This window comes from Amphibalanus amphitrite, unplaced genomic scaffold (genome assembly GCF_019059575.1).
Source record: "Amphibalanus amphitrite isolate SeventyFive unplaced genomic scaffold, NRLGWU_Aamphi_draft 000050F_arrow, whole genome shotgun sequence".
In the NCBI taxonomy this organism is placed as follows: Eukaryota; Metazoa; Arthropoda; class Thecostraca; order Balanomorpha; family Balanidae; genus Amphibalanus; species Amphibalanus amphitrite.
The window spans coordinates 1,016,119-1,018,904 of record NW_024881546.1 but is presented as its reverse complement, the minus strand read 5'-3'; positions in this window follow the sequence as shown (position 1 = coordinate 1,018,904).

Here is a 2,786-nt window from a genome sequence, read left to right as displayed (position 1 = left end):
CAACGCCGTTTTTTGGTGGGGTGGTGAAACAGTCCAGAGGGTTGAGCTTATTGTCTCCTTGAAATGTTTTGTGAAACTGAAGGTTAAACGTCTTTTTTTATGGCCAAGTGGTCACGATGCATGGTAGGAAATCAGACATCCGAAAACTTTGTGCCGAGATTTATAGTTAAAGTGCAGTTGTTGCATAATGCATAAATTGAGACCATGTAAGGGACGGTAACCAGACAACGTGCTTTCTCCAGCATATGTATAGCATATCGCCACTAAGAGACGGACGGCTTATCCCCTGGGTCACACGGAACATATCTATGTATATTTCAAACTTACTAAATAGGGGCTGCTTGATGTGCTAGCGCGCTAGCTTACAAAGGAACTCGGAATGCTTTTCTTGGTGTGCATCCAACTTCAGCGGTATTACGTAATGTGTACAGAAAGGATGAGTTGTTCATTGTTATCGCGGCTTTCCACATTATGAATGCTGGCTTACAAGAAGTAGGTATGCAACAAGCATTTGCAATTAGAAAGGCCCATTGAGCGCCAGCACACAACAAATATCACTTCTAATTAAGGCCTCCACAGTCTACGAAAAAAAAATCCGTAACACTGCAGGTATTTATTTTTCCGCCATGCTGCCCAGAAGAATGAGACTCTCGCCGCTGTTGTATTATTGCGCCATGTTATGCCATGTTATGCTGTCCCGCCTTACAGCAATGTGATGCGGCACAGCATGCCGCCAGGCGCTCTACTCCAACGCTAAGTATGCTGTCCCGCCCCACAGCAGTGCGATGCGGCACAGCTTGCCTCCAGGCGGTCTACTCTAACGTTATGCATACTGTCCCGCCCAACAGCCGTGCGATGCGGCACAGCTTGCCGCCAGGCGTTCTACTCCAACGTTATGTATGCTGTCCCGCCTTACAGCAGTGCGATGCGGCATAGCATTCCACCGCCAGGCGTTCTACTCTGACGTTATGTATACCTACTGTCCCGTCTAACAGCCGTGCGATGCGGCACAGCATGCCGCCAGGCGTTCTACTCCAACGTTATGTATGCTGTCCCGCCTTACAGTAGTGCGATGCGGCACAGCATGCCGCCAGGCGTTCTACTCCAACGTTATGTATGCTGTCCCGCCTTACAGCAGTGCGATGCGGCACAGCATGCCGCCAGGCGTTCCGCTCCATTAGAGCGGGAGGAAGCCGAAGTGTCCTTCGCCGGGCGATGGATTTAGGTATGCCGAGACGTTTTTTATTGATTAAACGAAATCAACAGCACACGAGATTCTGAAAACTATGGTTTCACGCTCTCTAGTCTCTTGACTGTTCTCATCTGAGCTTTTTTTTGTAAGTTTGAAAAAGCAACTGTTCCTGAATGTTGTACTCCCTTTTGCTATCTCAAATGTTCGTGAGTTATGAAAATTGAAATGGCTTTTATTGTATTTCGAACAGAGTCCGGAATTCTGCTAGAACATTTACCAGAGCCAATCCAAAATAATTTTCGCGTTTGACTGGATGCTCAGTGCTGTTATGTGACCATAGCAATTAGCATATGTAGCATGGGATAAAGATAATTAACAGTCGATGTCTAACACAAAATATTTTTATTTTGCTTCCTACTCATTCCTAAATAGTTTTAGAATGCTTACATAACGTGAGACAACTTAAAATATGCAATGAAAGCAACACGAGGAAGACAAAAATAGAGTGGATTTACAGTGTACCTATTGTTTGTTTGTTTTTACATCACATACCCATGGTGGCAACAGATCAGTTTCTTTGCTACGAAAAAATAGCATTATCTCCGCACCTGAAGCGAACAACGTTTAGGTGCGACGTGGGGAGTAGATGGGAATATTTGATGCATGAATTTTTGCTCCTCCGATGCAAGCTTCTGAAATTATTCGCGTAATTACTCTATATGCACCGGAAGCCCTTTGTTTCTTGTTTTGTCCAATCATTGTTTTTGCTCAGAATCGTTTTTTTATTTTAATTTATACCCGTTGTGTGCTTGTTAGGACCCGGATTCCGATGAAGCCACGTCCAAGCAATGTGCTTTGACAAGGCTTCACATGGTTCCATTCCGGCTTTGCTAACTGCTAAATAAATTCGTTTGGCAGATCCCTCTTAACCCGCGCGGGGCTGGGGTCTCCAGCCGAACGCGCGGGGCTGGGGGGGGGGTAAATTTTACCCCCCCTGTTATCTCCCGAACTAATGGTCCGATTTGGAAAATTCAAACGCCAATCGAAAGCTCTCATCACGAACTACTAAAAACATGTACTTAATTTAAAGTTTGAGGTCAAGGTCAAGGTCAGGTCAAGGGTACAAATTGCAAGTTTCTACAGTATCGGCCTTGCACCGTAGTTGCCGAAGAATGGAGTCATGGACTGAGACTGATCGCCCAAAACGTGTTCTTAGGCTACCAAGACAATATTCGTTGCATACAATATCATTCAGAGGTCAAGGTCAAGGTCAGGTCAGGTCAGGTCAGGTCACCAAAAAACAAAATATAGAAAAGGGCATGTGCGACACATGTTTTATGGGTCATTTTACTCATAGAATTCAATAGGCACACTCAATAAGTGATATGGACCACCTCTGGATGAATTTCAGGTCGAGGTCAGGTCAAGGTCAGGTCAAGTGAGGTCAAATTTTGAAGTTGGTTGTTAAGGCCTAAAAAGGTGTCTATCTGATGCAGTTTTTCACGGCGAATCGAATGGTGCTATTTTTGTTTTCGTACGAGGTCTAGAACTTCCAAAAAAAGTCATTTTTCAAAAAAATTGTGTGTCGTGACGT